Source organism: Lissotriton helveticus, chromosome 4_1, assembly GCF_964261635.1.
Source record: "Lissotriton helveticus chromosome 4_1, aLisHel1.1, whole genome shotgun sequence".
In the NCBI taxonomy this organism is placed as follows: Eukaryota; Metazoa; Chordata; class Amphibia; order Caudata; family Salamandridae; genus Lissotriton; species Lissotriton helveticus.
In genome coordinates, this window is record NC_136063.1 from 1014164852 (window position 1) to 1014177359 (window position 12508).

The following is a 12508-nucleotide window of genomic DNA, read 5'->3' on the forward strand; positions in this document are numbered from 1 at the left end:
TTATAGAGTCCTGCCCCGACTCTTCCATAGCATGTCCTCCGGGCACCCAGTCCCATCATTGCTCTGATGCCCCTGCTCTTGACCCACAACCTCCGCCTAAGATTCGATCTACCCAGGGGCTTATGAAAAGGAAAGGGAAAAGGGCAATTAACATTCGAAAGGGCTGTCCATCCACGCTTACTAAGCACGCCAGGTACCCCTCCCAGAGGGGTCCTACCCCCCCGGGTGCCGGAGGACCTGTATCTTCAGGGATTCCTATTACCGCTCCAATTGTAGCTGACACAGTACTACCTTCCCTGCTGGTCCCATCAGCGCCTGACCTAGCTAATGTGGGTCCCTCTCTGGAGTCGATCGAGAAGCTGGTCAGGTCTCTTTTGGTACCACTTATTGACCAAGTCAAGAGGTTGGGGGATAGGCTTGACTGCTTTGAACAGGTAACCAGGGATAATTTTTTTTCCCTGAAAACCCTGTTCAAACTTCAGCCAAAGCTCAGTGAGGATAAGACAGACAGGATAGATAAGAACACTGGGATAGAGGTTTCAGTGAGACCCCCTTCAGGAGAACAGTTGACGCAGCCGCCCAAGCGACCAGTCTCTGGGAATACTACCTCGGTTGCCCCCCAGGATGGCCCTAGGCAGACAAGGTCGAATGTCTCCACCCATGCTGCCCAAGTGCATGCTATCCCTCCCCCAGTAGTAACAACCTCTGTGCCTATTCAAGGCCAAAGGAAACATCAGAAGGGAGGGATGGGTCCAGCTTCGCAACCTGGGGCCGCTTCACACGTTACAACTGGCGGCATAGCATCAACTCCTAAGGCTATACCCACTCCTGTCCCGCCCATAAACTCTCCTCCTTCAGGTTTTCCTCAGAAAATCACACGAAAGTGTCCCCCAGTTAACCTCCCCCCTGAGTGCCACCCGTTTGTTGTCATTCTCACCAAAGTCCCCCCTATCAGGAGTACCCAGCAGGAAAACCATCAGGAACTTAAGAATAAGGTCATCCACTGGCTGAAAGCCAACAGGCCCTTGCCTCCGGGAGTGGATGGTATAATTCTTGGTGTACGCAGGGTGGGATGGATTGGAAACGGGAAAAAATCTCTTGAAGGGGATTGCGTGGTGGTAAATTTCCAAGACGCTAGGGTTGCCCATTTGATATGCTCCCAAGGACAACCCACGGTTGGAACGGGTATCGACGTAGTCGACTTAACATTCTTTTACCCCCGGTCCATTACGACCACTTCCACCTTTCACCTTGGACAACCCACCTACATTAGCAGTCCTGGGGGCCAATTTCCTGTGGAGAATACCGTCCACGGCCACTCTTCCCTGGGAGTTTTCCCACAGCGGCTATTCCTAGCTCCAGTGATACCGAACTGGGGATCCTGGGGTTGCTGACTCTGTGATGTTCCCGGGGAGGTCCCTGTGGCTTCGAGTCCTGCTGTTGAGCCAACACCTTACCTTAAAACCTATAGCTCCTCGACCTCATCGCAAATTCAGGCTACTGCCGAGCTTGTAAAAGAGCAAGGGGAGACCGGGGCATCTCTTGACCTTCTGGCTAGCCTCCCTGGTGTGGGTGTTATGGACTTACCGCTCCCTGTCGAGGATTGCAGCATTACGGCTGTGACGGACCCCCCGATTAGGGTTTTCAGCTGGAATGTGGCGGGCCTCGAGAGGAAGCTAGCGCTGCCGGACTGGAATGCGCTTGTGGAGCAATACTCCATATGCCTGTTCCAGGAAACCTGGAGTCGGGTGCCCCTACATAAGGCAGGATATTACACCCACTTTTTGCCGGCAGTACAGAGTGCAACTGGTAGGGGCCGCCCTTCGGGTGGCCTATTAATCTGGGTGGCCTCAGAACTCAACTGCAGGGTGGTGGAGCGGGACACCAATTGCCCGGATCTCCTTAATATATTGCTGAGAAATTCCCAGGGCCGAGTATCATGCTTCTGTGCTCTTTGTCGTGATAAGCCAGAGACGGTGCCACATTTTCTTTTTGAATGCCCGGACTATGGTCGCCCCAGATCACGCTGGCTTGGTCCCATCTGCAGAGAACTGGGTACTCGTCAGCACTCCGTTGCACTCCGGATTCTTTTAACTAACACAGCCCCTCCCATTGTTTGTGCTGTTGCTAAGTTTTTGAAATGGGCTTGGTTGATTAGACTTAGAAGACTGTCCATATCAATTTAATTCTTTTTTTTATCTAATTTATGCTGACCTAACGTGTTTTATTCTTATACTAAATGTACAGTCTTACTTTTTTTCGACATGCTGTTTTTATCTTTTGTACTGCTTTTATGATATGTGCATATCGAAATAAAGCATCAATCAATCAATCAAACCATTTGGAGGACTTCAAAAGGGTGGTCAGGGGGCTGGAATCCACCTTGTTCCACCGGGACACTTTTACCTGGATTGAACTGGCAACATATCATACAGGTACGGACTTTCTGCTTGGCTGCAGCTCGTAAATGCTTGTTGAACCAAATGTTCTGGATACTGTCTAACATAGCTTTTTCTCCTAAATGTGCTGGACTATGTGCGGTATTGATAATGACTTGAACCATTGAGTCGGGGAGAAACCATGTGGCTCTACCCTTCGTTACCCATCCCTGATCTGTCTGGACCCCTCCTTGTTCGGACCATTTCTTGATTTCATCGGGAGTAGCATGTAACTGGATATCTATGACATCTTGAGTAGGGTCCTTAACTGTCATGCATGTAGTCGGATCTGGAGTATGTGTCTGTGTCGGATTTAACTGAAATGTCTGGAGTCTGTGCTGTAAGCTTGGCTGTGCGATCTGCTAGATCATTACCTTGAGAAATAATGTCAGTAACTTTCGTATGTGCTTTGCACTTCATGATAGCAATAGATGTCGGTAAGTGTATGGCATCTAATAGAGCTTGAATAAGGAGACCATGCTGAATCTTGGTTCCATGAGAAGTCATGAAACCTCTCTCCTGCCAGAGTACTCCAAAGTCGTGGACAACTCCAAATGCGTAGCGTGAATCTGTATAAACATTAACTTTCAGGTTCTTGGCGTGTATGCAGGCTTGGGTCAGAGCAACTAGCTCTGCTGCTTGAGCAGACAGGGTGTCAATACGGTGTGTTTCTATAACGTCAGTGTCAGTAGTCACTGCATACGCGGCTACTAGTTCTCCTGTACTTGTTCTCATACATGAACCATCCACATAAAGTGTCAGGTCGGGATCTGGTAATGGAATATCTGTCAGATCTTGTCTTGGCTTAGTCATAGTGTTAACTACTTCCACACAGTCGTGTGTGGCAGGATTCGAATTAACTGACGGTAACAGTGTAGCAGGATTTAGAACGTTGCAGCGTCTGATTTCTATGTGTGGCTGGAACAGTGTCAATTCATAACCTGTTAAACGTGCAATTGTCAAGTGCTGAGTCTGGGTTCGGTTTAAAAGAACTTCCACGGAGTGTGGGACTTGTACTGTCAAGGAATGTCCTAATACTATGGAATCACTTTGTCTGATAGCTAGAGCTGTGGCTGCAACTGACTTGAGGCACGCAGGCAGAGCCTGGGCTACAGGATCTAATGTGCTCGAAAAATAAGCACAGGGCTTGTATTGTCCTGCTTGATCTTGTGTGAGAACAGATAATGCTGTACCTTCGCGTTCTGTGACGAAAAGTGTAAAAGGCTTACTGTAGTTCGGTGTAGCTAGAACTGGAGCTTGGCATAAAGCTTTCTTTAACTCATTGAAACTAAGTGTATGTTCAGATGTCCAAGGGAGGACAGTCGATACGGCTGCCTCCTGTGTCGTTAACTGTATCAGTGGCTTAGCTAGAAATGCATACTGAGGAATCCATTGTCTGCAATAAGAAGTAAGGCCGATAAAAGCACGTACCTCCTTCTGGGTCTTGGGCTGAGGAAGACTCGCTATTAACTGGATACGGTCTGGTGTCAATTGCCTACCCCACTTGGACAGCAAGTGGCCTAAGTAGATCACTTGCTGGACACAGAATTGAAGCTTCGAAGGGGACACCTTGTGCCCCATCTCGGCTAGGAAATACAAGACTGTAAGTGATGCTCGCTCGCAAGCACCTTCAGAACGGGCTGTGATCAGTAGATCATCGACATACTGGAGCAGGGCAGTGTCAGTTGGCATGTGAATATTGTCTAGTTGTCTCTTAAGCGCTTGACTGTAAATACTAGGACTTTCTGTGAAACCTTGAGGAGCTCGTGTGAACATATAGCTCCTTCCATTTAAACAAAATCCGAAAAGAAACTGGCTGTCTGGATGAATGGGGACACTGAAAAACGCGTTCTTGAGGTCTATGACTGTAAAAAATGAGGCTTCGGAATCAATGGCTGTCAATAGGGAAGAGATATCTGGAACAACTGGATACTGGGGAATGATACATTTATTGAGTTCTCGAAGGTCAATCACTAATCGATATACTGGGGGTGCATTTGGATCAGTACGTTTCATGACTGGAATGATCGGAGAATTACATACATTGGAGTCAGTTTCTACAACTACTCCTTGAGCGATGAGCTCGTCAATAATTTTGGATAAGGCTGCTACAGCCTCAGGTGGCAATCTGTACTGTCTGATTCGTGGCAGGACTACACCTGGCTTGACAGTCACACGATGGGGTGTGATTTGCATATAACCTACATCAGTTGGACCTTGCGCCCATAGATGCTGCGGAACATTAGACAATCTCGGATCAAAATCTCGTAATACATAGTGACCCTTGAAGTCACGTAGAAACAGGCGTATTCCCTCTGGGGAGCAGCAAATAACTGCACCTAATTCTTTCAGTGTCTTAATGCCTAACAAATTTTCTGGACATGACTTCGTAAGTAACAGATCAGTAGTTCGGGACAATGGACCTACTTCTAGAGTAACTGGCTTAGATATCTCGTTTACAATAGGCTTTCCTGAAAATCCAAGGGAAACATTTCTAGAGCCTGAGAGCGGAGCCCCTGGAACTTCGGCGTGACTGATAGTCGTCCTACTTGCCCCTGTATCAATCAGAAACTTTCTGTCTTTCCCTAGTACCTGACTATGAACATAGGGACCTTCTTGATCTACAGGAATCTTGATGAGAGGCAAGCCTACCTCCCTCTCTAGGCTGTTTCATGAATATGGCTGATACTCTGGATACTCAGACTGTGCATACTGGTACATCTGCTGTGTAACATGCTGTGTTGCAGCAATAGGCTGCGGTGCTGGAACTGTCTGTTGTGCATTCTGTGGCTGAGAAGTCTGTGAAACTTGTTCTTGTCTAGGCGGACGTGGTCTTTCTTTAGTTTTACCAGTGGCTATATTATGTTTCAGAACTGCACACTCGTTTATAAAATGACCTGGCTGTTTACAATAATTGCATGTCCCTTTAACGGGAACTGTAGGATGACTGGCTTGATTCGTACCCCTCTTCTGACTGTCTTGAGGAACAGATTGTGCAACTAGTACTTTCATTTTCGTGTCTTTCATACGTTTTCTTTCATGATCTTGCTCTTCTCTGATTCTATTCTGGTGGTATTGGAGCATCTGTAACATCTGGGACGGGGTACTAGCTTGCCATGTACTTTCGACTTTCAAAACTCGATTCTTAACTTGTGGACTTGAATTCTCGACTAATTTAGTAACAAAAAGATGAGGGTATGACTCACTACTTGTCTTGAGGCCACTGTTTATAATAAAACATTTTTCAAATCTAGAATAAAAATCACTAGTGTCTTCATCTTGTTTCTGTTTACAGGCTGAGATTGCATCCCAGTCTTCCTTTTTAGTTGCTAATAATCTGGGCAAAACTTGTATTAACAGTTCTGGTAATTCTTTACATTTCTCTCCAAGACCGGTACCTGGTACTCGTATCTTATCTTCAGCTTCTAGAACTGCCCAATCGATCTTTTTCTCTCCCACCTCCCATTCTTTTTCCTTGAGTTTTTCATATATGCCTGCGGGCAACAGGACCTTTAGCATTTTAATAATATCTGGATACGTGTATTCTCCCATACGGAGCATGTCCTTTAATTCTCGGTGGAACCCTGCTGGATCTTTGTCGTGACAGGGAATTAATTTCTTCATCTCTAAGAGTTCCATCTTTGTAATCGGGGTGTAAACAAATACTCGTTGCATTTCACCATCTGTTGTCCTGACTGGGTGTACTTCTCGTAACGGATTCTGTCTGTCTATGTAAAACGGTTTACTTTCTGGGGGTGAGACATGAACAAAATGCGGGTTCAGAAACGTTCTATATTTGTGGCGCTGTTCTAGAATGACACTAATTAAATCGGTACCTAAACCTTTCCATCTATACTGGAGTAACTCGTTCAGGACATCGTGTAACGGACCTGGATCAGAATGTTGACCCTCATACAGAGTAATGAGATGCTGGATCATATACATACCCACCAGTCGCTGCTCGGCTGGGGGCAATTTCAGGAACATTTGTGCCACTATTTCGTCTGGAAAAGTGGTAGAATCAGTAATCCATCGGACTGCTGATCGGGCTAGTTCTTGTTCATGCATAGTACTTAACTCACTATAACCGATTCGTGATTTCAGAATATGATCGGTAGCTTGAAATACTTGTTCTAGAGAACCTTGTTCTGGTGCTGGATGAGGAACAGTTTTCTTGTAGTCTAGATGTGAATGTCGGTCTGGAAATCTAGATTTTCCTACATACGCTATTCTGGCGGGATTCTCGTCCTCTACCTCTTCAGTAGAAGAGTCATTCTCTTTCTCGCTTACTTGTGCTGCTTTACGTTGTTCATGTAACTTTATTATTTCTTTACGAATTCTCTTGTACATACTCTCTATACTACTGATAGTTCTGTGCTTACCCTCGGCTATATTATCACTCCACCTTGTCAGGATTCTCATTTCGGCCGGATCTTTGGTCGGATAATCTTGTTCCCTTATTAAACAATTAATCAGAAACTTCAATAGCATGAGCTGGATCTCAGCTTTCCTTTGAGACATGGCTTCACCAATACTTTCTGGATCATCCCCTGTACGGATGAAACGATATATTCTGTCTAGATCTTCCTTCATATCTGGTAGGGTGTCCAAATACCCGGTCACCCGTCTTACACGGATGGAATATATAACTGTACTATCATCACCTGCAACTGGATCATAGCGGCATTCAGTAAGGGCTCGTCGGATATCTGCAACGGACTTATATTTGGGCGTACGCTGTAACGCACATTCATGTAACTCGACTAATGTTAAACGTTGGTGTGGTGGCGGGGTACCAGGAGGACCTCCTCCTGCGGCCCCTAAACTAGAATCGTCGACTGATACTCTTCGTGCTGGCAGAGTGGGAAATTGTAATGTGGGCTGAACCGGGGGTACCGTGGCAGGTACTCCGGTGTCTGGAGGAGCAGGATTTACATTATTTACAGGGACTGGCGGAACAGGATTTGCATATTCTGGAACCGTGTCGTCCAAGTAGGACGAAATAAAAATATCAGCTGCGGTCGGTTTGTGACGTAGCTTGGTCGGAACTAATGGTGGCGGAAAATTACTGGATGCCTCCGGGGTTGCTTTTGGCAAGCCCTCGGCAAGAAGAGGATACATACCCTTAATGAGGGCATTCCTCTGTCTGTCTGACTGTTCGGTTCTGACTCGTTCACCTATCTCGATTAATTCCCTTTCTTGGGCTCGTTCTAAGGATTCTCTACTTAATTCTGACTTTCTGATTTCTTTTTCGGTTCTTTTATGAGATTCTTTGCGCCATAACTCGATGGCATCTTTCTGTGACTGTCTGGCTTTCTTTTTCCATAATGCTTCTTCTACTCGCATGATGCACTCGGCATCCCATGTACCCGATACGGGCCATCTATACTTTTCTTCTAACTGTTTGGTATACTCTACCCATAAATCTAGATATAATATGGCACTTATGCCATGCTTCTGATACATAAAATGACCTGGACTGTCCCTAGGCGGGACAGGAACTGCTTCTTCTAACAGACCTTTTCTAGTTTTTAACTGACGTAGTCTGGAAAATAACGGCATGACTGAACTGTAATCTAGACACAATACAATACACAATGAACACGATAATTACTCCACATTCATACCACGACATTAAAATACATGAAGAACATTTAAAATAACAGTTCGAACAGAATACATGAATTTTCTCGAGAACAGAACTGACTAGAACAGAAACTAGATGCACTGCTGGAACAGTACGAAACTTACCGGTCTCATACAGAGACACGTCAGGACCCGCATCCACCAGAGTGGACACTTCGTTTTGGGATCTGTGTACCACCAAACCCCACGGACCAGAGACAATTAGATTGACCCTGTCTAGATACTACCCCAGCAACGGTACTCACCGGGCAGCAAGAACGGAAGGCCTCGGACTGGACTGGACTGCTTCGACGCCGGACGGACGAACTTCGGACTTCAGTTACGGGTGGGCCTCCGGATACCTCGGACCTTGGACTCTCGGCTTGGGCTCTGGTCGGGACTCGCCGCGTTCCTCCACCGCCTCGTCTGGATGCTGGACCGCCACCTCCGTCTCCTCCGTGGGCCTGAGGGATACTTGAAGCAGAAATATCTGCACGTGCACGGTATGGTTCCATCACGGCTGCAGAGGGTCAGGGGGCCGGCGTGGCTTCACCGGCGCGTGGGGAAAGGGCAAGTCCCTATTCGGGCGCCATTATGTGGTATATAAATAAATAATACCGGATCTAGGTTTTACTGGACATAGTAATAACAGATAGCTCAATAAATAAGAGTCAAGATTCGAGGTAGTAGGAGTTTGCAGGTTTAATACAGCATAAGGACAGGAACAGGACAACCTGCACAGGAATAGGATGACAGGGCCCGGCACGGGGGCAGGATTGGACTGGCGTGGCCCGGCAGCTGCCGGGGCTGGATCTGGGATGAGCGCGCTAACATTTAATAACAGTACACAAGCATATATACTAAAACAGTTGCATTACAATGAATACAATAGGCGGAGCAGTGGGTGTGGTCAATAGCAGTCGTGAAAGATAAGGGTGAAAGTAGGTGTAACAGGAGGCGTATACATAGACATGTGATGTAGACGTAACAGAATATGTCATAAAGGGGGCGGAAACATGGAGGGGGCTACCTAAGGAGCCGGGACCTCTAACCTAGATGGTGCGCGCAAACTGACAATGACGTGTTACTAGGAGAAGCTGGGGGCTATGAACTCTGTGCTAGGAGTAGAGGCTGAAGTCTGGAGAGTCAGGGCGACATGTGCCTAAACAATATCTAGTATCTGATGTTTAGAGAACATGTTGATATAAACTAAAAGCTATCGGGGTAAAGGCTAACAGACTCTAAGACTGGTGCATGCATTATTCTACATGTAGTGCGTGATGAAGAATATTAAATGACCATAAATACAGTATTTCTCTTACATGGAGACGTAAAGGCTAGACTGTGACGGAAACTATTGATGCGATTCAGTAGTTTAGGAATGCAGAGAAGGAGGGCTGGACTGATAACTAGAATCATAACATATTCTTGGCAGACTAGCAGGCAGAGCCAGGCCGAGCCGGGCACTGTGAGGCAGGAAGTAAGTGAAGGGTCGAGGATACAGGTGGGGGCTGTATCGCTCCTCAGCGAGGGCTCAGGAGACAGGAGCTGAATCTGGTTTCCAGGCCCTTTTGAGGCCTAGAAACGGGGACTTTACAATGAAATAACGTGCACACTGGGAAACGTGGCAACGTAACTTTACATAGGCCTAATACTCGTAGCTTTCACGAGAACTGGAAACTGGCATACTAGAGATGGACACAGCTGTAATTGCGTCTTTAATCGATCATGGGGAATACATATGCATATTAATCATGCACATATAACATAAGATGGGGAACACGTAGGGACACAGAACATGGCAAAATTTACTTTTCCACAAGAGGCAAGCCAACCTCCCTCTCTAGGCTGTTTCATGAATACTGCTGATATTCTGGATATTTCGACTGTGCATACTAGTACATCTGCTGTGTAACTTGTTGTGTGGCAGCTATAGGCTGCGGTACTGTAACTGTCTGTTGTGCATTCTGCGGTGGTTGCGTATTCTGCGGAACTTGTTCTTGTCTAGGAGGACGTGGTCTCTCTTTCGTTTTACCAGTAGCTATGTTGTGTTTCAGAACTGCACATTCGTTTATATAATGACCTGGCTGTTTACAGTAATTGCATGTCCCCTTAACGGGAGCTGTAGAATGACTAGTTTGATTCGGACCCCTCTTCTGACTGTCTTGTGGAACAGACTGTGCAACTAGTACTTTCATTTTCGTGTCTTTCATACGTCTCCTTTCATGTTCCTGCTCCTCCCTGATTCTGTTCTGGTGATACTGTAGCATCTGGAGCATTTGTGACGGAGTATTAGCTTGCCAGGTACTTTCGACTTTCAGTACTCGATTTTTAACTTGTGGTAAAGAATTCTCAACTAGTTTGGTAACAAAAAGATGTGGATACGATTCACTACTTGTTTTCAGGCCGCTATTAATAATGAAACATTTCTCAAATCTAGAATAAAAATCACTAGTGTCTTCGTCTTGTTTCTGTTTACAGGCTGAGATGGCATCCCAGTGTTCCTTTTTCGTGGCTAGTAATCTTGGCAAGACTTGTATTAGCAACTCGGGCAATGCTTTAGCTTTTTCCCCAAGACCGGTACCTGGAACTCGTGTGTTATCCTCAGTCTCTAATGCGGTCCAATCTATCTTTTTCTCTCCCACCTCCCATTCTTTTTCTTTGAGTTTTTCATATATGCCCGCAGGCAACAGGACCTTTAACATTTTAATGATATCAGGATACGTGTATTCTCCCATACGGAGCATGTCTTTTAATTCACGGTGGAACCCTGCTGGATCTTTATCGTGACAGGGTATTAACTTTTTCATTTCTAGTAGTTCTATTTTCGTGATAGGGGTGTAAACAAATACTCGTTCGAGCTCACCCCCCTCTCCCTTAACTGGATGTACTTCTCGCAACGGATTTTGTCTGTCTATGTAGAATGATTTTCTTACTGGGGGTGGAACAGGAACAAAATGTGGATTCAGGAACGTTCTGTATTTGTGGCGCTGTTCTAATATGACACTAATTAAATCGGTACCTAGACCTTTCCATCTGTTTGGGAGTAACTCGTTCAGTACATCATGTAAAGGACCTGGATCAGAATGCTGATCCTCATACAGTGTAATGAGGTGCTGGATCATATACGTACCCACCAAACGCTGCTCGGCTGGGGGCAGCTTCAGAAACGTTTGGGCCACTATTTCATCTGAAAACGTGGTAGAATCACTAGTCCATCGAACTGCTGATCGGGCTAGTTCTTGTTCATGCATGGTACTAAGCTCACTATAACCTATTCGAAGTTTCAGAATTTTATCGGTGGCCTGAAATACTTGTTCAAGAGAACACTGTTCTGGTACGGGAGGAGGAAAAACTTTCTTGTAATCTAGGCGTGTGTGTCTGTCGGAAAATCTAGTTCTACCTACATACGCTATTCTGGCGGGATTCTCGCTGTCTATGTCTTCACTTGAAGAGTCATCCTCTTTCTCGGTTGCTCTTTTTGCTTCCTCCTTCTGGTGTATACTTATAATTTCCTTACGAATTTTCCTGTACATACTTTCTATACTATTCTGTGTCTTATGTTTTCCCTCGGCTATATTGTCACTCCACCTTGTCAGGGCTTTCATCTCGTCTTTGTCTTTATCAGGATAGTCCTGCTCTCTTATTAAACAGTTAATCAAGAACTGTAAAATCATACTTTGAATCTCGACCTTTCCTGTGTGCCATAGCTTCGTGAATACTTTCTGAATTCTCCCCTGTTCGGATAAAATGATATATTCTGTCTAGATGTTCCTTCATCTCGGGCAGGGTGGCCAAAAAGTTGGCAACTCGCCGTAAACGTACGGAATATAATATCATGTGATCTTCACCTGGTACTGAATCATATATGCAGTCTGTAAGGTATTGCTTGAGGGCTGCGTGTGTAGACACCTTTGGCGTGGGCTGTAACGCTGCGTCTCTCAGCGTCTGTCGTTTTACTTGAGGCGGGGTGGTAGGAGTACCTCCCACCGCTCCTCCTGAACTAGAATCGTCAGTTAATACTGAATGTGCTTTTAAAGTGACTGGCAAAACGGGCACACGTAATGTGGGCTGGTCCGGGGGTACTGGCACATTAACGGGGTCCCCGGGACCAGTGGCTGGAGGAACAGGAATTACATTATTAACAGGGTGCTGAGGTTGAGCAGGCGGAATAGATTTTGCATATTCTGGGACAGTATCGTCCAAATAGGACGAAAGGAAAATTTCAGCTGCAGTCGGTTTATGACGTAGCTTAATCGGGACCAATGGTGGCGGTAAATTACAGGGTGCTTCCGGGGTTGCCTTCGGCAAACCCTCGGCAAGAAGAGGATACATACCTTTAATAAGGGCATTTCTCTGTCTGTCTGACTGTTCTGCTCTAACTCGTTCACCTTCTTCGATTAATTCCCTTTCTTGGGCTTTTTCTGAGGATTCCCTACTTAACT